This window comes from Narcine bancroftii, chromosome 9 (genome assembly GCF_036971445.1).
Source record: "Narcine bancroftii isolate sNarBan1 chromosome 9, sNarBan1.hap1, whole genome shotgun sequence".
NCBI lineage: Eukaryota > Metazoa > Chordata > Chondrichthyes > Torpediniformes > Narcinidae > Narcine > Narcine bancroftii.
In genome coordinates, this window is record NC_091477.1 from 55273810 (window position 1) to 55296932 (window position 23123).

The 23123-nt window shown below is 44.9% G+C and overlaps 1 protein-coding gene and 1 long non-coding RNA gene across 11 annotated transcripts in view; one reads left to right on the top strand and one right to left on the bottom strand.

Moving 5' to 3' along the window:
• Nucleotides 1–5531, top strand: part of LOC138743659 (uncharacterized) — a 41460-nt gene extending 35929 nt beyond the window's left edge. The window contains exon 4 of the long non-coding RNA XR_011344999.1: nucleotides 4502–5531. This is a non-coding gene — a long non-coding RNA (uncharacterized lncRNA). The remainder of the gene's footprint in view (nucleotides 1–4501) is intronic.
• LOC138743658 (protein FAM53A-like) overlaps nucleotides 1–8184 on the bottom strand; it is a 211460-nt gene extending 203276 nt beyond the window's left edge. For 9 of the 10 annotated variants that reach the window (XR_011344984.1, XR_011344983.1, XR_011344985.1 and 6 more), the window contains exon 1: nucleotides 8137–8184. The gene's annotated coding sequence lies outside the window, so the exon portion shown is untranslated. The remainder of the gene's footprint in view (nucleotides 1–8136) is intronic. The other variant, XM_069899194.1, reaches the window with a different exon arrangement.
• Nucleotides 8185–23123: the final 14939 nt, after the last annotated feature.

The window sequence follows — 23123 nt, forward strand, 5'->3', positions numbered from 1 at the left end:
ATCGCCATCAACCCAGGTTGGTATCCACCACTGTCTGTAAGGAGTTTGTCTGTTCTCTCCATTAGTGTGTGGATTTTCCCCAGTCCCTCTGGCTTTCTCCCATCCACAAAAACCTATGGGGCTGTGGGTTAATTTGGGTATAATTGAATGGCATGGACTGAACTTGGCTTTTTACCATGATGTAAATAAACAGATAAATAAATAAATGGATTGGGTCGGCCCAACATTGTCAGCTGAAGAGCCGATACTACGCTGTAACGTTCTTTGTTCTAAGAGATCGGACATGGAAATAACATCCCTCAGCTGCATCATGTCTCCAGCAGCATTTTGCAGCATAGAAACAGGCCCTTTGGCCCAAGTAGTTACCTAAGCTACTATTTAGAGTCATATAGCATGGAAGAAGTATTTTGACTCAGTTCATCCATGCCGCCTAAGCTTTTACCTGCTTTTGACCCATAACCTACCAAATCTTCATCAACACATCTGTCCAAATATCTTTTGAAATCATATCTTCTTACAGCTTCCTCTAGCAGTTTTAGATGCAGAATGCCCTGAATGAAAACGTTGTCCTTCAAGACCCTCTTCCAGTTCTTGAATAATCTGATCCTCATGAATGTCAAACTGAACATCAGCATGCTGGTTATAGATGAGGAAATACTGTGAAATAAGATGGTTGGTGACTGTTGGGAAACAGGCCCTTCTGGCCCAAGAGCCTGTGCCACCCAAATACATCAATTAACCTACAACCCCTGTACATTTTGAAGAGGGGGAGGAGACCGACACGAGGAGAATGTACAAACACCTTACAGAAAGCACCAGATTCAAACCTAGGTCACTGGCGCTTTAAGTGTTGCACAAACCACTCCATTAACTGTGCCAACTGATGGAATAGTATTACCCAGATTAGCTTTGTTCTGATTTTTCCAACATCAACCTAACTCAGCAATTCTCCACATTGTTTGGTTGGTTAAAGTGCTGTAACTGAACTAGAAGACTTTGGTCAGATGTGCCACTAATTCTGGAGCTAAAGTGTGGTTTAATTCATTAGCCTTTGCTATATCCAGTGTCTCCAATAGTTTCTTCATTTCGCACGAAATGACGGGCATCTGCCTTTTATATTCAGCAAGGATTTCAAGGTGTAGGGTGTTATAATTGTTCAACAGTTAGCATAGCTCCTCAGAATCCTAAGGATTTGTGTTCAATCCTTGCATTCTGTACCTGCAACTCTAGGGGTTTCCATGACATTCTCTGGCTTTCCCCCACAAAATGTGCAAGTCAGAAAATTAGCTACTGCTAATTAGTGGTTGGCAACTCACAATCGAAGGACTTGCACTCAAAGGGACTCACACAAGCTGTGGGCCGTTGGCAACTGGGAACCAGATATCCGAACCAGAGTACAAGAGGGTGCTGAGGGCAAAAAGGGATCCTAAAAGGCCTTGTGTACTTCAGTTTTTCTGATCGTATCTGAAGTTTGGACCTGGAGCTCAGGCTGCCAATAGTTTGATCAGGAGACTGTGCAGCTGCAGAGGATGCTCGAGTTGAATACATGGACAGAATTAGAATTTATTAAACATGTCACAAAAATTCTTTGTTTTGCAGCAGCATCAATAGTACAAACATTTCTATAAACTACATATCAAAATAAATATCTCCATCATGATGGCAGCAGTGGGAGGAGAGCATGGCCTGGCGGGGTGAGGGTCCTTGAGGTAGAGACTGCTTTATTGAGACATTGCTTGTCCTTAATGGAGTGAAAACATGCCCATGGTTAAGCTCACAACACCGTGTAGCTTTTTTTTCCTGTCCAGTGATGCAACCAGCAAGAATGTTTTGCATGGTGCACCTGTAGAAATTTACAACCTACCAAATCTTCTCAAACTTGAAATGAAATATAGCCACTTGCAAGCCTTCTTCATAATTGCATCAACGTGATGGTCCTAGGCTAGATCTTCAGAGATGTTCAAAGTTCTTGACCCGCTACACTGCTGACCCATCAATGAGGACTGGTGTGTGTTCACCTGATTTCCCCCTTCTGAAGTCCACAATGAGGTCCTTAGTTCTGCTAAAATTGAATGCAAGGAAGTCATTGTGATAACACTCAGCCAGGTGATGTATCTCACTCAACACTTCCTCAATACCATCTGTGAACACTTCCTCAGCACCATTTGTGCTTCTATTGACAACTATGGTGTAATCAGCAAATTTAGCATTGGAATTGTGCCTGGCCACACAGTCATGGGCATTCAGTGTCTCTGAAAGGACCCTCTTTTGCTTCTCTTTCTCCCATTGTTAGTGGCACCAAGCAATTCTCATGGTGACTCTTTGCCTTATGGCAGACAAAATTTGAAGTATATTATGTTCATCAATTTTAATGTATTATTATGTGACAATAAAAGAAACCTTGAACCAACATGGTGATAAGTTTCAAAAGAATTGATAGACAAATGAGAGATGGGCAGGACTACAGATGGACTCTTCTGCTAGATGCCATGGCTGCCTTTGAAGTTTGCTAATCATCGCTTGGTAGTTCTTGCTCAAGATCACTCCAGATACTTCAGCCATATTTTCTTCACTCAGCATGCCTTATTAGGCAACTAACTATATCCCACCATTCATGAGTTGATGAGACAGGAATGCACAGGAGAAAAAGAACAAAATGCTGGAAACACTCAGCAGGTCTGGCACCATCCACGGAAAGAGACACTATTAACATTTTAGGTTGGGACCTTCAGCAGTTCTGCGGTTTCTCTTTCCATAGGTGCCTAACCTGCTGCATGTTTCAACCATTTTCTGTTTTTCTTTCAAATTTTCAGCCTCTGCAATTTGTATTTTCTTTGCTCATTTCCACTGGATGTTGGCAATCCTGAGCATTGTCTCCATATTTAATCTTATGTGGTACCTTTAACCAGAACACACATCATTTTTAATATTCTCCTACCATGCTTTACTGAATTTTTCATCAAATCACAATTGGTTTCTTTGACAAACGTTTTTTTTTTAAATAATTTTTTTGGTGGATTGAGACAATCCGGATCACTAAGTTCACAAATTTTCATGGAATGCAATTCCACTGCTGCTGTGGGACACTGTACCCCACAGTTGCCTAGTCTGACTCTATTCCACATGATGCCTTTTGTGTAATAGGACATTCTCTCAACAATTATGAAGCATGGTATATGCTCCAACCATTTTCATCATGGATAATCCATCTGTAAATAGGAGAATGACAATAAAAGGTGGTGGATTTATTAGCTTGTTTCTTCTTTCACCTCATGGTTCAGATCAGCAGTTAACTAAATTATGTCATCTTGGATAGATTTATTTCTTTCATGTGCAGCTCAGCTCCTTGGTAGTGTTAAGCAAGCCTTTCTGAGGTAAGCACACAGTGGCAATGCTCCATTCAGTGTTTTTTTTTTTCCCTAAATTTATCTTCAATTGCAAAATATTAATTCATCAGCTCAGAGGAGGCAATCAGCAGTTTTTTTTAAAAAGATGCATGCTTGAACTGATCGAGAAAAGATTTTCAGGACTCCCCTGGCCATTGGTGGCTGCATTGCAATATAGAGTGAGTTTATCTTGCCTATACAATGTACTTTGTCTTCTGCAGCACAATACCCTGCACTTTTGTTTCATTATTCCTCTACCTGCATAGAGAGCGACTTGCCCAGATCTTCACTATATCTCAGAACATGTGACAATTCAGTTCAACATGAAGGTACTAACTGAAATGTCTTGGTTAAACACTTTGATTGGGCAAATACTCAATGTGCCTGGAGCTTGCATATCAACTCCTGGATATTTATGAGGAGGACTTTGCTGTTTTTTTAAAAATTTAGACATACAGCACATTAGCAGGCCCTTCTGGCCCATGAGCCTGTGGCACCCAATTAACATACACCCCTATGTTTTGAAGGGTAGGAGGAAACCAGAGCACCAGAGGAAACCCACACAGACATGGGCAGAACTTACAAACAGTGCTGGATTTGAACACCTGTTGCTGTAACAGCTTGCTAACCGCTACTCTAACCGTGCACACAGCTACACTCTGAAATGACGGTAGTCCATCATTTCAGAGTGTAGCTTGTCGAGGTAAACTCTGCCAAATTAAAATACCAATGGATTTATTACAAGAAAGCTTTCATCATTTAGTAAATTCCCTCTGCACCAGAGACACATGCCTTAGTGGAAATTTTCATTGAAGCTTTGGTAACAAATTTTCAGTGCCCCACCCCTCCCCTCCATTCTTGCTATGAGGAGTATGAAGGAGGTGATGAACTATTGCACTTCAACTTTTAGTAGAATGTAATTATCAGTGTCCATTTACACTAGAGTAACATAAAATATAAAATATTACTTTTGGATGTTTTCATTACTTTCACTAGTGTACCATGTTAGAAAGTAGTTGCATACACACATTACTTCCCCTGTCCCCCAACACACCTCCAAATAGAAAGGCACTTCAGTTTTCTTTTAGACTTTTTCTCTTTTTACTTTTATTTAGTCTTCAATGAAAATTCATCAAGGTCTTGAAAAGTGGAACGCAGGAACCAATGGGTAAGGCACTCAGAGGAGGCAGGTTTCAGATGAAGGTCCCAATTTCCATGTTGGTCTGTCACAAATGACCTAATTGCAGAAACTGTGTTTCAAACCAAAACTCAAATCAAATATAGAGCTATCATTAACAGGCTTCTGCTGTGCAAGAGTACAAATCTCCCAAGCCATTAATCTCTATAACTCTGAAGGACAATGGCAGCAAGTACACGGAAACACCATCCCTTACCTACTCCTTTCAAGTCCCACGCTAACAGAAATGGAAGCGAATTAAGACTAAATCCTCAAACTCTCTACCCAATAGCACCAGAGTAGCACGTTAAATTGGACATCAGTAACTGAAGCATCTGGCTTACCATCATCTTCTCAAGTCATTTTGGACATCAAAGGCCTCCTCTTTCTAATCAATAAAACACAGAGGTCATCTTCTCATAGAAATAAGAAGATATTCATCTTGAAGAAATACCTAAATCATTTCAAGTGGAAGTTAAAGGAGAACTATAATCTCGTGGAAATTCATCCAAGCATAAGCCACAACTTTCAATGGAGATTGTGAAAAGAAGCACCCAATGGAACCTTCAAAACAAATTGTTTCTTCTACTGCACAAGCAGCTTGATCATAGTCAGATTGGAAATACAACACACAATCATTTCCTGCCAAACAAGAAAAAACAAAGCAAACTCAAATCACGCCACCATTTTATCTCACAAACTTTTGACGCAACACACAAAATCTATATGGATCACCATCTAATTAGTTGGAAGAAAGTATATTCACAAACACAAGGTCAGGTAGATAGACAAGAGACGTGACACTGAAGGTCAGGTAGATAGACAAGAGACGTGACACTGAAGAAATCAAAGTTGAAATATTGAGAAATATCCTGCAGTAAATATTAGAATGATACAAATTATAAGGCCATTTTCAAATTCAAGGATGCAGAGCCCAGAAGCAAAGCAGTGATTTATTCGAATACAAATTATATTCGGCAAAAAAAGCCAAGTGCAACAGACAGAAAAGATGGGAGAAAAAGGGGAGAAGCAGCAGAGAGAGTGATGGCAGCAAAGGGCGAGATAGACAGGGAGTATGGGGTCAACAGTGGACAGAGAGGAAAAAGAGGGTGAAAATCAAGGGAGGGAGGGAGGGAGGGTTGGTGAGAACAGAGGGGGTCATGGCCACATGGGGTGAGGGTGCAGGTGGAAGGAGGAGAAGATGGGGTGGGGGGGGAACAAGAGGCCAGGTAGAGGGAACAAAAGATGCCAGGTGAAGGGCAGAAGAGGTAGGGGGTAAATCACAACTGACTGGTTACACAAAGTGATTGGGAGAGGAGAGAGGCTCTGAGCCGAAGGGATTGAAAATAAATGAAAGAGGAGATCATAACACATCTTGTGCACCTCCTAGTGGCTTTAGATGGAGAAAATTGGAAGAGACCATTCTTCTTGTATTTGCACATTCAATGAGCATCTCTGGGGGCTACCCTTCCCCGTTTGCAATCCTGGGGCAACATCCAATCTGTTTCTGCATTTGTGCTGCACACAGTTTCTGATTAACAGCTGACGAATTTTGACAGGAACAACCACATGTTTTTGGGGGGGGGGGCATCAGTCTCATTACGAGCTCTCAGTGGTGTGTTCTTGCCAGTTCAGGACGGGCCCTCCATCCTTCGTGCCGGGGAGCCGGGAGGGGAGGGCCCTGGAGGGGACGTGATGGCCCGGAAAGGGAAGGGCCCGGGAGGAAGACATGAAGGGGGAGGGCTTGGGGAGCCGAGAGGGCAGAGCCCGAGGGGGGGGGAGAGAATGATTAGGGGAGGGGGAACTGGGAGGGAGAACTGGGAGGGAGAGGAAAGGCTCGGGGAGCTGGGAGGTAGTAGAGGACATTGACCGGGGAGGGAAAGCCGTGCCCGGGGTGCCGGGTGGAGGGGAAGAGCCAGAAGGGGGACGGCGGGGTGGGGAGAAGAGCCGGGAGGGGGCCGGCGGGGAAGTGGGGGGAGGGGGCCGGCGGGGAAGTGGGGGGGGGGGGGGCCGGCGGGGAAGTGGGGGGGGGGGGGCCGGCGGGGAAGTGGGAGGGGGGGGGGCCGGCGGGGAAGTGGGAGGGGGGGGGCCGGCGGGGAAGTGGGAGGGGGGGGGCCGGCGGGGAAGTGGGAGGGGGGGGGCCGGCGGGGAAGTGGGAGGGGGGGGCCGGCGGGGAAGTGGGAGGGGGGGGCCGGCGGGGAAGTGGGAGGGGGGGGGCCGGCGGGGAAGTGGGAGGGGGGGGGGCCGGCGGGGAAGTGGGAGGGGGGGGGCCGGCGGGGAAGTGGGAGGGGGGGGGCCGGCGGGGAAGTGGGAGGGGGGGGGCCGGCGGGGAAGTGGGAGGGGGGGGGCCGGCGGGGAAGTGGGAGGGGGGGGGGCCGGCGGGGAAGTGGGAGGGGGGGGGCCGGCGGGGAAGTGGGAGGGGGGGGGCCGGCGGGGAAGTGGGAGGGGGGGGGCCGGCGGGGAAGTGGGAGGGGGGGGGCCGGCGGGGAAGTGGGAGGGGGGGGGGCCGGCGGGGAAGTGGGAGGGGGGGGGCCGGCGGGGAAGTGGGAGGGGGGGGGCCGGCGGGGAAGTGGGAGGGGGGGGGCCGGCGGGGAAGTGGGAGGGGGGGGCCGGCGGGGAAGTGGGAGGGGGGGGGCCGGCGGGGAAGTGGGAGGGGGGGGGGCCGGCGGGGAAGTGGGAGGGGGGGGGCCGGCGGGGAAGTGGGAGGGGGGGGGCCGGCGGGGAAGTGGGAGGGGGGGGGCCGGCGGGGAAGTGGGAGGGGGGGGGGCCGGCGGGGAAGTGGGAGGGGGGGGCCGGCGGGGAAGTGGGAGGGGGGGGGCCGGCGGGGAAGTGGGAGGGGGGGGGCCGGCGGGGAAGTGGGAGGGGGGGGGCCGGCGGGGAAGTGGGAGGGGGGGGGCCGGCGGGGAAGTGGGAGGGGGGGGGCCGGCGGGGAAGTGGGAGGGGGGGGGCCGGCAGGGTTGGGGGGGGCTTGCAGGGAGCCGGGAGTGGGCTGTGGGGGGGAGAAGGAAGAGCCGGGAGGGGGCTGTGGGGGGAGAAGGAAGAGCCGGGAGGGGGCTGTGGGGGGAGAAGGAAGAGCCGGGAGGGGGCTGTGGGGGGGAGAAGGAAGAGCCGGGAGGGGGCTGTGGGGGGGAAGGAAGAGCCGGGGGGGGGGAAGGAAGAGCCGGGGGGGGGAAAGGAAGAGCCGGGGGGGGGAAAGGAAGAGCCCGGGGGGGAAAGGAAGAGCCGGGGGGGGGAAAGGAAGAGCCGGGGGGGGGGAAAGGAAGAGCCGGGGGGGGGAGGAAGAGCCGGGGGGGGGGGTAAAAGAGCCGGGGGGGGGGGAAAGAGCCGGGGGGGGGGGGAAAGAGCCGGGGGGGGGGGGGAAAGAGCCGGGGGGGTGGGAAAGAGCCGGGGGGGGGGGGGGGCCGTGCCAGGTCCCGCTATGATAGCAGCACTTTCCTTCAGCGGCTTGTTCCGCCTCACGGACAACACACACGCCGAAACAAGCATTGAGCGGTGCGGCAGGCCTCACCAAACCGGGACCCCGCAGCTAAGAAGCGGATGCACCCACCGCCACCATCAGCGTCCTGCTCTTACCGATGCCGTCTCCTTGGCAACCTACTCCCGGCAACTGAGCAACGGGGACCACTCGGCACCTTATATACCCAGTGGGATCTACTACCTAACAGCAGCCCGTCGGGGTGCCTGCTCTTACAGTTAACCAATTATTCAAATTCACTGGCCTCATTCCACGACAACACAGTTTAGTTTCACTAGGTCTTTAAATATAAATTTGTCTTTTGAAAAGAATATGAGCTGGAAAGGGGTTATTGTGGATTGTAGGAGTATTGAGGACAGGAACTCCCCTCTACCTGCAGGGTTTCAGAAAGCCGAATGGCCGCGCACTGGGGAAGTGGACAATGAGTCGCGATAGAAAAAATGGGGGGATCAACTTTAATTGAAATAACTCCAGTGAGTAGAATAGTTTTTACTCACTTTATACAAATGGTCTTTAAATATAAATATTAAACATAGGTATGTTTACCTTCACAGGCTCTCTTAACAGAGAATCCTGTAGAATTAAGATTTGCACCGTTTATATCCCCCCTCCCAGCTGCGTTAATGGCTCAGTCCGCGAGGGAGGTATGAACTTGCTTTGCAGGCCGGGTCAGCGCACCGCAGATTCTGGGGGTGGGGGGGTGGGTGGAATATGACAATAAATACAAACTCATAAGCTTAATAATTCACACCTGTGCCCTACTGTAAATTGAAATTTTGGACAAAGTACTTAAGGCTCATGGAATAATGGTTGTCAAGTGCTCTGCAAACACCTTCGTGGCAGGTGGGACCTGAGGCGCCCCCTTCGTTAAATTGCCGGTTTCGACTGCTGCCCGGCGCGGAGGCTGCTGGGAGGTGTAGTTTCAATGCGGCGATACCACGCCGCCCCTTCCGCCCTGCGGGAGGCTCCTAGCCCATTATCCCGTCAAAGCACCCAGTTCACCTCGTCCACGACTGCCATTTAAGGTATCTGCCGAGGCAAATGCTTTATTTATTTTTTTTAAATAAGGACAGATTTCCGCTCAATAAGATGTCGAGGATTTATTTAAAACTGACCACATTCTCTTTGGTTGAATGTTAATCCCTCGCCGACCCAGTGAAGCAGCCCGGCTTCCTACTGCCTCAGCTGGACCTCTGCTGCTGGGTTCGCAAATCGCTCTGTGGAGGTTTATTTCTCCAAATTGGGAATTAATCCCCTTGGGGAGATGCTCAGTGTCTGTGATGGGACAGAATAGATTACGCGACACGTGATTCTATTGTTCCCTTTAAGGAGAATTTAACCGAAAGGAAGGAAGGCAACTTGATATAAGTGTTTTCTTAAAAATAAATGTTCCATTGACGCCAAAAAAACTACAAAGCAATACAGCTGGCTGGTCACATGGCACTTCAAACATTCAGTACTATTGTTCTGTGCCAGCTAACATCTATATTAAAATGCAGTACCAACTGTCCAGTTTCATTCAAGGAAACATCACAAGAGTTTGGATGATTTTTTTTCTTTTTCAAAATGTGTCTACTCTCGCCAGTGATAAACAACCCCACTTTTAAGAACGTGATGCACGTAGAATTTCTCAGCATTGGAGTTTAAAGGGGGGGCGGGGGGGAGGAGGAGGAGGAAAGTAGCCACACATCGCTCCTGAAGCACAAGGGAAACTGGATTGAAATATAACCGCCCATTTAAATTACCACAATGCCCAACTCTCGTTTATTTTAAAAAAAATCGCACCCATTAAGGACCGTTTTTATATTTGTGGTCAAATGTTACTTTTGGCTGCCATTTTTGTGTGAGCATTGACTCTCTTAATTGTTAGGCACCCTCTACATACATAGCCTCCTGTCGGCAAGCAAATCATTTTGCTTCCACCAATACAATCTGGAAAACATATCAAAGGGACAGGCCCTTCAGCCCATAATATCAGTGCCAGCTATGATACCATGATCCCCCCCCCCCCCTTTACATCCACAATACCTCACATGACTTCAGATTGCCCGACTGAACCTCCTAGTCTTCAAGATAGATGTCCAATCCCTTTATACCTCCATCCCCTACACAGAAGGTCTAAAAGCACTTCACTTCTTCCTGGACTGGAGACCTGACTAGTCACCACCCTCCTCCGCCTGGCAGAATTTGTCCTCACTCTAAATAACTTCTCCTTCAATTCATCCCATTTCCTGCAAGTTAAAAGAGTGGCCATGGGTACCCCCATGGGTCTCAGCTATGCCTGCCAGTTTTTGCTACAAGCCTACACAGGCAAGACCCCACCCCCACCTCTTCCTCCAGTATATCGACACCTAAATTGTGGCTGCCTCACGATGAGCTTGTCAACTTCATCCACTTTGCAGCAAACATCCACCCTGATCTCAAACTCACCCAGACCATCTCAGATAACAATCTTCCCTTCCTGGATCTGTCTTCATCCTGGGAGACAGGCTTTCCACTGACATACTACAAACCCCAAACTCCCACAACTACCTGTCCCCTGCAAGGATTCCATCCCATTCTCTCAATTTATCTGTCTCCACTACATCTATTCTGAAGAGAAGGTCTTCCAGTCCAGATCTTCCAAAATGTCTGCCTTCTTTCACAAATGTGGCTTTCCCTTGACTACTATTAACTCAGCCCTAATCTCCCCCATTTCCTGTTCATCTTCCCCAGCCCCCTTGGCCCCCAGTTGGAAGAAACATAGAATCCATCTCATCCTCACCTACCAACCCACCAGCCACCACATCATCCAGCAGAATTTCTGGCTATAGAATTTCTTACTATAGGATCCCTATATATATATATATCTCTTTCTTCGGCTTGGCTTCGCGGACGAAGATTTATGGAGGGGGTAAAAGTCCACGTCAGCTGCAGGCTCGTTTGTGGCTGACAAGTCCGATGCGGGACAGGCAGACACGGTTGCAGCGGCTGCAGGGGAAAATTGGTTGGTTGGGGTTGGGTGTTGGGTTTTTCCTCCTTTGCCTTTTGTCAGTGAGGTGGGCTCTGCGGTCTTCTTCAAAGGAGGTTGCTGCCCGCCAAACTGTGAGGCGCCAAGATGCACGGTTTGAGGCGATATCAGCCCACTGGCGGTGGTCAATGTGGCAGGCACCAAGAGATTTCTTTAGGCAGTCCTTGTACCTTTATATATATATATATATATATATATATATCTATATCTATAGGATATATATATATTTCCTTCTCCTCCCCTCTCGGCCTTCCATAGTGACCTCTCCCTCTGATTCCCTCATCCCTCCCCACCTATCCCTGTGGCTGCAGGAGGTGCATTATTTGCAAGCACACTTCCTCCATCACCACAGTCCATGGCCCCAAACAAGCATTTTAAAGGAAGCCACACTTCATTTGTATATCCACAGGGCTTATTTACTGCATCCGGTGCTCCCTTTGTGTCATTCTCTGCATTGGAGAAACTGGATGCAGATTGGGAGATTGCGTCGCTGAACACCTCCACTCCCTCCTCCAAGACCTCACACTTACATGCCTGTCCATGGCCTTGTGTACTATCCCACCCTGACCATCCACAGATTGGAGAAACAACACCTTATTTTCCATCTGGGCACTCTCCAGCCAGATGGCATTAACATAGACTTCCCTGCTTTCTGCTAAACTAGCTTGCCTCTTCTTTCTTCTCCCACTTTCCAGTTCTCCCCTACCTTCTCCCTACCCAGTCATCCCTCCATCCCCAATTGCTGTTGTCCCCTCTCTCCCTTCTCCACCTATCATCTCCTGTCTTTACCACCCCTTCATACTTTTTGTTCAGATGCTTGCTGACATTTTTTTCATACCTTGATGAAATATCAGTTATGTATTTTTACTATGACAGAATTGTGCTATTATTAATCTTTAGGTAAAAGTTATTAAATATATTATTTTTAGTCAAGGGACTTTATGGGTTGGATATAGGGACACACACAAAGACACTTACACACAGAGGCATTGAGTCTGCTCTCGACAGCTGAAGCAGAGCAATAAAACCTAGAGTGATTGCCCATTGGAATATTGATGGCAAAGTGAATGTTTGCTGAAAGAGACAGGTTGACTGCTAATTCAGAGAAATAAGCACTTTTCCATGGAGCAATGAAATGTACTAGAAAGCACCTATATACACACACAGCCATTCTGCTTGTTGATCTGAGCAGGCAGCCCAGAAGCATGTTCTTGTAAACTTTTGAAAGAGAGGAACTTCAAATCAAATCAGCAGTGATGTAATGTCATGTGATTACACCACTTCAAGAAAGCATCTTTAATATTGAATCAGCTTCATCTGAAGTCAGAAATACAGAAACATTCACAGGAGACTGTCTCCTGTTGTGTTCTCCTTATCATGGGAGATACACAAAATCAGTGGCAATGAAGAAGAGCCACTTTAACTGTCTCTGTCAAAAGAGGGCAGTTCTACAGTGTCCATTTGTAATGATCACTTCATTTAACCCTAACCTGGGTTGGTGAAATCATCGTGTGAAACACAAGTTCCGAAACCTCCATGGAAGAAAGGGGAATTAGGGGAAAAAAAATCATTCGTATGAAGAAATATTTTGGTGAAAGGAAATCTACAAGAATTCATGAGTTTGAGAACTTTTGAACAGCAGTTTAAAGACTGATTTTCAACACAAAATATTTCTGAGACTGAACTTTAAAATCACCTCTTCAGAATTATGCCTGAACTGTAATGGGATTTGCCACACACGCACATATTGGGGTAAGTTTGGAGTTAAATCAGATTTTGTATTATTAATATTTATTAATAAAATTAAAATTAGTTTTGGTGAATTTCTATTGCTGCTGGTCCATGGCATAACATTACCTTTTCTACATAAATGACACTGTTTGACCTGCTGAGTTTCTCCAGCTTTTTGTGTTTTATACCAACCAAGGTGTCTATAGATTTTCATGATTTACTTATGATATCAATTTAAATTGACCTTATTGCCCTGCATATTCCCTTGGCTGCTCATGTGGCTCCTAGATGTTTTTTAAGCACCACTATTGCATTTGCTTCCTCGAAGCCCTCCCTGCACATTCCAGGTCCCCGCCACTCTATAAAAAGCTTGCTATATCCATCTCATTCAAGCTTCTCCCTCTTCCCCTACAGCATTTGACATTTCTACCAACTCAATCTCTGCCCTGTCTTAATGTAATATACTTCTGTCATGGCTCTGACCCTCCAGAGAAAACCATCTTTCAGCAAAAAGCAGTGCAGCCCAACAACAGGCCATGCTGTCCCCACCAAACACAATGTCAAATTAAACTAAACTGGAATAAACACACAACATATCAAACATCTCCCTAGAACTAGTCCTTAACTGTAACTGGTGAATCTCCTTTCCAACTCTAACCCTTGATTCCCTACAATGCTCATTGTCTATTTAGAAGCCTCTGAAATGTCTTAAATGCTACTGTGGTATCTGCTTCTAAGACAACACATGGCAGCCATTTCAGAAACCTCCCACTCTTAAAAAAAATGTTCACTCATCTCCTTCAAACTTTCCCCCTCACCTCAAATGCATGCCTTCTGGTATTTGACATTTACTTTCAATCTGGAAGAAAGATTTTGCCTCTCAATTTTTAAATATAAACTTCTGTCAGGTTTCCTCAGCCACAAACAGTTCAGAAAAAAACCACCCAGGTTTGTCCAACCTCTCCTGTGCACATTCATCCAGTCTCATAAATGCAAATAAAGTGACCCCATTTACAAATAAAAATGATTTGAGAACATAGTGCTGCACCTCACTTAAACTGAGAGTTAAGCCTGAAGTTCTAAATGGATTTTGTTTTCAAAAAGATGATTTAATTTTGAGATACAAAGTTCACCTCGGTTACAAGTATATGATGTATCCTTTATAGAACAGGGATTTCCTGTACACCCCATCAAGGCTGGGAGTCTTTTACACAAGTTTCCTGTTCACATTCACTGTCAAATCTTTACAGGTATCTTTACAAAGGCAGAACAAAACCTATAATGACATTTTTCAATGGGATTAAATCAAGAATGCAATTGGGAAAAAAAAGCTAATGTTTCAGTTGGTATGTGGCTCACACAATGTGAGCAAGAAAGAATTTAATGATCTTTGCACCAATTTCTTTTCTAAAAGGAGGTATCGGTGGACCAGTTTGTGCCTCACACAATTAGAAATATCCACAGCTGAACTCTGAGCCAGGTGATTCCAAGGGTGCAGAATACCACATTCAAATTTAATTCTGAGCCCACTTAATAACTGCATTAGAGGAAAAGACTCCATTTTATAGCACAAAGAGGCCCTTCATCTCCAAGCTTCCTAATGGCCAACCATTTTAACTCCCCTTCGTATTCCCACACACAAGATGTCTATCCTCAATCTCATCTATTGACAGGGTACTTCACATAACTAAAAGAACATATTATATTCCTGAAGGACACCCTTAAACCCAACAGTGTAGATATCAATTATTTTAATTTTAGATAACACTCACCTCTGTCTGGTTCTACTGTTTCTATCTTTTCTTTATCTACCTACTCCTATTCTTCTCCCTCTGCCTTCATGCCAGCCCCCACCTTCCATCTCTCTCTCACCGTTGATGAAGGTATCCCTCATTCAGGATATGACAAAAGCAGAAATATTCCCTGATAATCGTGCAGAGTTTCCTTAACTTCACAATGCCTCAGAAAGTGAAGCAGTCCTATTTCTGCATTCATCAAGACCTAAACAATTGTGCCTGGTCTCAATGAGGTAAGACACAAAAGAACTAAGCAATGATCACCTCAAACAAGGGGAAATCTAACCAGTGAATGTTGATCCTTAAAGACATTCCCATTAAAAAGTACACAACTATCACTATCTGGAATAACAATTGACCAAAACCTCACCCTGCAACAGCCACATAAATACAGGTACAAGGCTGGGTACAGAAAATGACTCATCTCCTGACACCACAAAGTCTTCCCATTATCTACAAGATGTACATCGGCAGTTAGAGCACAGTACAGGCTCTTCAGCCCATCTCAGCCACGCAGACCAAGTTGGATTTTGGGCTAATCCTATTGGCCTGCGTGGAGTCAAAATCCTTCTAAGCTATCCCTCTCCAAATCTTTGCCCATTTGACGCATAACTTTACCTGCTTCTGCGGTTTCCTTTGGCAGCTTGTTCCAGATGCAGATCACCCTCTGAGTTGAAAAGGTTGCCCCTCAGGGCCTTCTTGAATCTCTCCCCTCTCACCTTAAACCTGTTCTAGAAGCAAATACCCTGGGAATGTGAGCATTCACTTTATCCATGATTTTATAAACCTCCTTATGTTCACCCCTCAGTCTCTCATGCTCTGTGGAATAACACACACAACTTTGAACCTCTCCTGACAACGCAGACCCTCTGGTCCTGGCAACATCCTGGTGAATCTCCTTTCCATTGATGACCTTCTTATAAATGAATGACTAGAACTGAACACAATACTCACCAGCACCTTGTACAGCTGAATCACAAGGTCTTAATTTTGTACTCCATATGAAATCAAGTGTGTCAAATGCCTTCACCACCTTAGAACATAGAACAATCAACACAGTACAAGCCCTTCAGCCCTCGATGTTGTGCCAACCCATATATACCATCCAAAAAAAAAGCAGCACTAAACCCTCCCTACCCTGTAAACTTCTACTTTTCTTTCATCCATGTGTCTAAGTGTCGCTCGCTTAAATGCCCCCAAGGTTTCAATCTTTACCACCATCCCCAGCCTTCTCCATCTGAATCCCCACTTACAGGGAACGATGAATCTGAAACTCCTGCCCTGGTTTAATGAAGTGCAATATTTCACACTTGGAATGCCTCAGCATCCCAACTAATCTAGATCCTGTTGTAATCTTGGATATCATTACTTACTGTCCAGTATCCCATCAACTTTGATGTCATCTGCTAATGTGTTAATCAGATTAACTGCATTGTTATCATTAACAATTTGGATTGTAAAGGAAGGTGCATCCAGCACTGCAGCACCCCAGTGGTCACAGGCCTTCAATTGGAACAGGCCTTCAATTGGAAAATCCCTTCCGCTGCTACCCTCTGACTCATTCCACTGAGTCAAATTTGAATGTAATGGGCCAACTCCCTTTGGATCCCTTCCAGATCAATATGTGGGACCTTGTCAAAGGCTTTGCTGAAGTCCATAAATTCAATGACCATAGCCCTATCCTCACGGATGCTCTTCGTTACTAAGAACAATAGAACACAACAGCACAGTTCAGGCCCCTCAACCCTCAATATTGTGCCAACCCATATATTCCTTAAAAGTACTAAACCCTCCCTCCATGTGCCTGCCTAAGAGTCTCTTAAATGCCGCTAATGTTTCAGCCTCCTCCACCATCTCTAGGAAGGAATTCCAGACACCCACAAGTCTGTGTGAAAAAAATCAACCCTTGATGTCTCCCCTAAACTTCCCTCCCTTTGTACACATGTCCTCTGGTGTTTGCTGTTCCTGCCCTGGGGAAAAAGGCACTGGTTGTCCACCTTATCTATGCCTCTCATAATTTTATAGACCTCTATTGTCTCTTCTCATCCTTCTATGATCCAATGAAAAAAGTCCCTGCTCTGCTCACCTTGCCTCATAAGACTTATTTTCCAATCCAGGCAAAATTGTAGTAAATCTCCTCTGAACCCTCTCCATAGCTTCCACATCCTTCCTATAATGAGGTGACCAGAACTGAACACAATATTCTAAGTGTGGTCACACTAGAGATTTGTAGAGTTGTAACATGATCTCTTGACTCTTGAACTCAATCCCCCTGTAATGAAGCCCAACATACCATAGAACTTCTTAACTATCCTCTCAACCTATGTGGCAACCTTGTGGGATGTATGGATTGGACCCCAGATCCCTCTGTTCATCAACATTCCTAACTAACCGACCATTAACCCTGTACTTAGCCTTCTCGATTGTCCTTCCAAAATGCATCACCTCAAACTTATCCGGATTGAACTCCATCTGCCACTTTTCCACCCAACTTTGCATCCTTTTGTAACCTATGGCAGCTTTCATCACTATCCACAACTCCTCAAACCTTCGTATCATCCGCAAACTTACTGACCCATCCTTCTTCCTTGTCACAATTTAAAAAATTATATTTAAATTTAGACATACAGCACAGTAACGGCATTTTGGCCCATGACCCCATGCCGCCCAATTAAACTACAACTCCCAGTATGTTTCGATAGCGAGAGGAAACCGGAGCCCCAGGGAAAATCCATGCAGACATGGGGAGAATGTACCAACTCCTTACAGACAGCGCGGGATTCAAACCCCAGTCTGATCACTGGTGCTGTAACAGCATTGTGCTAACCGTTACGCTAACTGCGCCACACAATCTAGGTCATTTATATAAAATATTACAAAGAGCAAGGGGGTCTGAGAACAGATGCTTGCAGAACTCCACTAGTCACTGACTTCCAGGCAGAATTCTTTCCTACCACTACTATTCGCTTCTTCCTACTTGCAAGCCCATTTTTATTCATACAGCCAAAGTTTCTGAGCAAGTCTCTCATGGGGGACCTTGTCAAATGCCTTACTAAAATCCACACAGACAACATCTACCACACTACCCTCATCAATTTCATTTGCTACCTTCTCAAAAATCTCAATTAGCCTCATGAGGCATGACCTTCCCTTTACAAAGTGATGCTGACTATCCTTGAGTAGACTGTACTTCTCCAAATGCTCATAGATTTATCATTAAGAATCCTCTTCAAAAAAACAGATTCATAAATCGCAGTGCTCCAACCAATGCTGACTACTTGAAAGCAGCCATTGCTTATCCAAATGCTGGTGGATCCTGTCCCTCTTGATGGAATATTTTCCATTTGCCTGATTGAATGTAGCTTCAACATTTCAAGCTTGGAGGAGTCACGTGATGGAGTAGTGGTTGGTCGGGTTGAACCAGCCGTCTCCAGAAAAAAAGTTTGGAAAAGACAGAGCTCAATGTATATAAAACTCAAGAAATAGAAGATAAAGTTACAGAAAAGAACAAGAAGATGGCACCCAAGAAAGAGCAAGAACAATGGGGAAAAAAAAGAAAATTCACCAGAGGCAGCCTTACCTGCACGCAGGAGCAGGGAGCTATGGTGGTGAAGAGCAGCCGATCTCTGAGGTTGGTGAGTGCCCTGCGAAGTCACGACCTCCCGACCGATGGAATCCAAAAATGACTCTCGGAGCCAAACAAAAGTGTTCAATCAAAGGATAAAGTGAACACCGGCGGGAGGGAGGCTCAGCCGAGGAGCAGGCAGTTACAACGCGACCAGCTGAGGGATGCCAGCATCAGGGCGCTCAGCTGGAGGATCAAAATAACGGCAAGGAAAGGATCAAGGAGCCGGAAGAGGGAGAACGGCAGCTGGGTGACCGATAACAAGAGGATCAACAGCAGGAGGCCCGACAGTCAGACAGCCCGCGACCGGAGGCCCAACAGCAAGAGGCCCAGCAAGAGGAGGCCCGACAAAGACATAGAAGTAATTCATCAGAAAAAGCAGAAGAGACACAGTTACAAAGAAGAGAAGAAGATGACACAAGCACAGGTACAGACACAGAAGAAGAGGAAGACCACCAAGATCTTCACAGGGAAATAGAAAGTAAAACAGATGGAAAAAAGTAGATGAAGCCTTTTTTGAAGAACAAATGAGATCATTAAAAGAATGGTTATCATTAGAATTTAGTGCAATTAAAAGAAAAATGAAAACAGCAGAAGATAAAATGCAAAGTTTAGAACTGGTTATGACAAAAATAGGGAAAAGAGTAGAAAATGTGGAGGAATGGGAAACGGCTGTAGAATTGGAAGTAAATGATTTAAGAGAAAAATTGGAAGTGACAAAAAAATTAAAGAGACACAAGAGTTGTTATCTCAGAAAATTGATATGTTGGAAAACTATAGTAGGAGAAACAACATAAAAAATAGTGGGCCTGAAGGAGGGTGAAGAAGGTGCAGACATGAAGGAATTTATAAAAGGATGGATCTCAAAGGTTTTGGGAATGACAGAACTGCATGAAGAAATGGAAATAGAAAGGGCACACAGAGCACTAGCTCTGAAACCGACACATCAAAAACCAAGATCCATCTTAGTAAAGTTTTTATGATATACGACAAGAGAAAATATACTGGAGCGGGCAAGGAATAAAGTTAGAGAAGATAATAAGCCATTGGAGTATAAGGGACAAAAAATATTTTTTTACTCAGACACAAGTTTTGAACTCAAAGAAGAGGAAGGAATTTAATACGGTGAAAACGATTTTATGGAAAAAAGGTTATAAATTCATGTTAAGACATCCAGCCATACTTGAAGTTTTATACCTGGGGAGCAAAACAGACTGTTCTCAGATCCGGAGAAAGCACAAGAATTCACAGAATGTTTGCAGGACAGAAGAAGAGATGAAGAGATGTTACAAGAAAGAAGACCGGCGATAAAGTATATATAAAGATGTAATAACATAAAGTAAAAATAATGTATATGTAAAGAACTAAAGATGGAAAAGAGAAGGAAGGAAGAAAGGGGGGGGGGGAAAGAGAGCTTTGTTCTATGTATTAAAAAAAGTGTTTTCTGGGGGAGGCTGGAGGGGAGAGATTATACCGTCACTGTAAAATCAGTTGATGCTTGCGAGCAAGATCGCAAACCAAATGGAAAGGGGAGTTGTGGTTGCCCGGCAAGGGATAAGGGGCAACTCAGAGGGGGGGAGGGGTCATTTGGGGTTAAGGTGTTATTGGGTGTGGGGATTGTTGGAGTATTTCATGTTTTAAATGTGTTGTCATACATTGAGTTTAAAAAGGGAAAACTAAAAGACAAAAATGGGGAAAAAGTGGGATGGAGGTGGTGAGGAGGCAGAAAAGAGGTGTAAACAAAATATAAGATGGCCATGTTGAACTATATGACTATAAACATTAATGGAATACATAACCAAATTAAAAGGAAGAGGCTATTAAATTTACTTAATAAAGAAAAAAATAGACATAGCATGTGTGCAGGAAACACATCTAACTGAAGTGGAACATAATAAATTAAAGAACGTCTAGGTAGGACACGTAGCAGCAGCATCATATAATCAAAAGGTGTAGCCATATTAGTTAACAAAAATGTACCAATCAAAATAGAGGAGGAAATAATAGATCCAGCAGGGAGGAATGTAATGATAAAGTGTCAGATATACTCAGAATTTTGGAATTTGCTCAATATATATGCACCTAATGAGGAGGATCAAAAGTTTATGCAGGATATTTTTTTGAAGATTGCAGATACACAAGGAAATATATTGATAGGATCCATTGTTGGATAAAACTGGACAAAAGACAAGTAAAAATAATAAAGTAGCCAAATTTATAGTTAAATCAATGCAGGAAATTAAACTTATGGATATATGGAGGAGGCATCATCCAAAAGAGAAGGAATACTCATATTATTCGAGTAGGCATAAAACATACTCAAGGATTGATATGGTTTTGTTTTCAGCCCATATTCAAGGGAGAGTTAGGAAAACTGAGTATGAAGATAGACTACTTTCAGATCATTCACCCCTGCTATTAGCAATAGAACTGGAGGACATCCCACCAAGAACATAATAGATGGAGGTTAAACTCCATGCTACTTAAAAGGCAGGAATTTAGAGAGTTTATTGAATGCCAAATTAAAACATGTTTTGAAATAAACACAGAATCGGTTAAAGATAAATTTATACTATGGGACGCAATGAAAGCCTTCATTTGAAGGCAGATAATAAGTTATGTAACTAAGATGAAAAAGGATTACAAGCTGGAAATAGAGCAGCTGGAAAGGGAGATAGCAAGTAGTGAAAAGGGACGATATAAAGAAAAAGAGAGAATTGGCAGACAAAAAAAATAAAATACGAAACATTACAAACGTACAAGGTGGAGAAGAACATAATGAAAACAAAGCAAAAGTATTGCAAATTGGGAGTAAAAACATAAAATATTGGCCTGGCAACTTAAAACAGAACAAGCTAAAAGAACTGTATTGGCATCAAGGAAAAAGGACAAACAAATCACATATAACCCAACAGAGATTAATGAAAACTTTAAGGAATTTTATGAACAATTACACCAAACTGAGAATGAGGGGAAAGATGATAAAATAGAAGAGTTTTTAGCTAAAATTGAACTGCTGAAATTGCAAGAAGAGGAACAAAACAAACTGATAAAACCATTTGAAATAGACGAAGTACAGGATATGTTTAAAAAAATCTGCCGAACAATAAAACACCAGGAGAGGATGGATTTCCAATAGAATTCTATAAAACATTTAAAGAGTTATTAATTCCTCCTCTCCTGGAAGTAATGAATCAGGTAGAAGAATCACAAAACTTGCCAGACTCATGTCTTTTTTTTTTCTTTGGCTTGGCTTCGCGGACGAAGATTTATGGAGGGGGTAAAAAGTCCACGTCAGCTGCAGGCTCGTTTGTGGCTGACAAGTCCGATGCGGGACAGGCAGACATGGTTGCAGCGGTTGCAGGGGAAAATTGGTTGGTTGGGGTTGGGTGTTGGGTTTTTCCTCCTTTGCCTTTTGTCAGTGAGGTGGGCTCTGCGGTCTTCTTCAAAGGAGGTTGCTGCCCGCCAAACTGTGAGGCGCCAAGATGCACGGTTTGAGGCGTTATCAGCCCACTGGCGGTGGTCAATGTGGCAGGCACCAAGAGATTTCTTTAGGCAGTCCTTGTACCTTTTCTTTGGTGCACCTCTGTCACGGTGGCCAGTGGAGAGCTCGCCATATAACATGATCTTGGGAAGGCGATGGTCCTCCATTCTGGAGACGTGACCCATCCAGCGCAGCTGGATCTTCAGCAGCGTGGACTCGATGCTGTCGACCTCTGCCATCTCGAGTACTTCGACTTTAGGGACGAAAGCGCTCCAATGGATGTTGAGGATGGAGCGGAAACAACGCTGGTGGAAGCATTCTAGGAGCCGTAGGTGGTGCCGGTAGAGGACCCATGATTCGGAGCCGAACAGGAGTGTGGGTATGACAACGGCTCTGTATACGCTTATCTTTGTGAGGTTTTTCAGTTGGTTGTTTTTCCAGACTCTTTTGTGTAGTCTTCCAAAGGCGCTATTTGCCTTGGCGAGTCTGTTGTCTATCTCATTGTCGATCCTTGCATCTGATGAAATGGTGCAGCCGAGATAGGTAAACTGGTTGACCGTTTTGAGTTTTGTGTGCCCGATGGAGATGTGGGGGGGCTGGTAGTCATGGTGGGGAGCTGGCTGATGGAGGACCTCAGTTTTCTTCAGGCTGACTTCCAGGCCAAACATTTTGGCAGTTTCCGCAAAGCAGGACATCAAGCGATAATTACAGCAATACCAAAGCTGGGGAAGTATTCCATTAACACCAGCATCAAATAGACCAATATCCCTACTTAACTAAGATTATAAGAAAATAGCAAAATTATTAGCATACAGATTGGCTGACTGTGTACCAAAAATAGTAAAACAAGATCAAACTGGATTTATCAAGAAAAGATGAACAGCAGACAATGTCTGTAAACTTATTAATCTAATCCATGCAGCTCAAGGAAATAAAAAAACAATGGTGGCTGTTGCCTTAGATGCAGAAAAATCCTTTGACAGGGTAGAGTGGAACTGATTAGTAAGGAATTGTTTAAGGTGGTATGTGAGTGGGAAGGGAAGGTTGAGAATCATTGCTCAAGATACAATTTTTACTGAAATATTTTGCTTGAGAAAAATTGTCATTGGCTCAATTCCTTTAGGAGCTATGAAACCATGCACATAACAATTAGGTATGATTAAAACAGTGGTTTTCAAACTTTTTCTTTATTCACATACCACCTTAAGTAATCCCTTACTAATCACTGCTATCTATTATTGGCGGCCTTGAAAACAAGCGCTGCATCACCCTCATCAGTGTCTATGCTCCAACCCTCCAGGCGGAACCAGCAGAAAAGGACAAGTTCTACACTGACCTGCGCAACCTCATCCAACGCACTCCTACAGCCGACAAGGTTGTCATCCTTGGCGACTTCAACGCTCGCGTCGGCAAAGACTCAGAAACCTGGCCAGGAATCC